Genomic DNA, 943 nt, shown 5'->3' with positions numbered 1-943 from the left:
CTGCAGGCATCGTCGCGGATACAACGATAGTTTTAAATTCAAAATCGGAGTAGGTTTCGAATTTTAAGGACGTTTTAAGTGCGCGAACCTCAATTCCAAGCGGGCCACGTCAGCGCCGCCATTTTGAGCCGACCGCGTGGCACGTAGCCAACGCCCAGTGACGTCAGCGACGCCATCTTGGGTCGGGCGCGTGACGCGCGATCAGTGCCTGGCGAAGCGGACGCGGCCATCTTGGGTCGACCGCGCCGCCGACCGAGCGACCGCACCCGAGTCGAGCCGACGGGGCCCGATCGCCGAGGAGGAGTGGGGGTGAGCCCCGAGCGCTGCAACCGGCCGACCGGACACGAGCGGATCCGACGGGATCCGAGCAAGGAGGAGGAGTGGGGGACGGTCCCCGCTCCAGTATGGCGCCGACCGCGCCGGCGAAGGTCCTTCTCCAGCGGATGGATGGGAAGAAGAAGGCGGCAACAGCACCAGCACCAGCTGCACCAACACCAGCAGCACCAGCTCCAGGACCAGCGACGCCAAAGACCGCGGGGGCACGACAGCCTCCTGCATTGAAAAGGAAGGCCAGCGTCACGCCGGTCAAGGACACCGGCAGCGAGGGGAACAAAAAGAGGGCAACGGAACCCGCCCCGGAGGTGAAGAAAACCGTGGCCGGCATGAAAGCCACGGCCAGCGCCATTGAAGACCGGATGCTGCAGTTTTGCATGGATCCGGTCAAGAAGATCAACAAGGACCAGGCAGCCGTTATCATGCGTCTCTTCAAGGAGATGCGTGGTGTGGTGCAGGACCTTGTGGAGGAGACCAGCTTCCTGGAAGGGAAGTTGGAGCAAGCGACGTCGATGACCAAGACGTCGACAGCGGCGCTAAATGGCGCGGTGCAGAAATCGCTCCAGGCGACCAGAAGCCTGGAGCGAGTGGTCAAGAAGGTCGAGGCACC

This window comes from Colletes latitarsis, chromosome 4 (genome assembly GCF_051014445.1).
Source record: "Colletes latitarsis isolate SP2378_abdomen chromosome 4, iyColLati1, whole genome shotgun sequence".
In the NCBI taxonomy this organism is placed as follows: domain Eukaryota; kingdom Metazoa; phylum Arthropoda; class Insecta; order Hymenoptera; family Colletidae; genus Colletes; species Colletes latitarsis.
Note: the sequence above shows the minus strand (reverse complement) of the source record.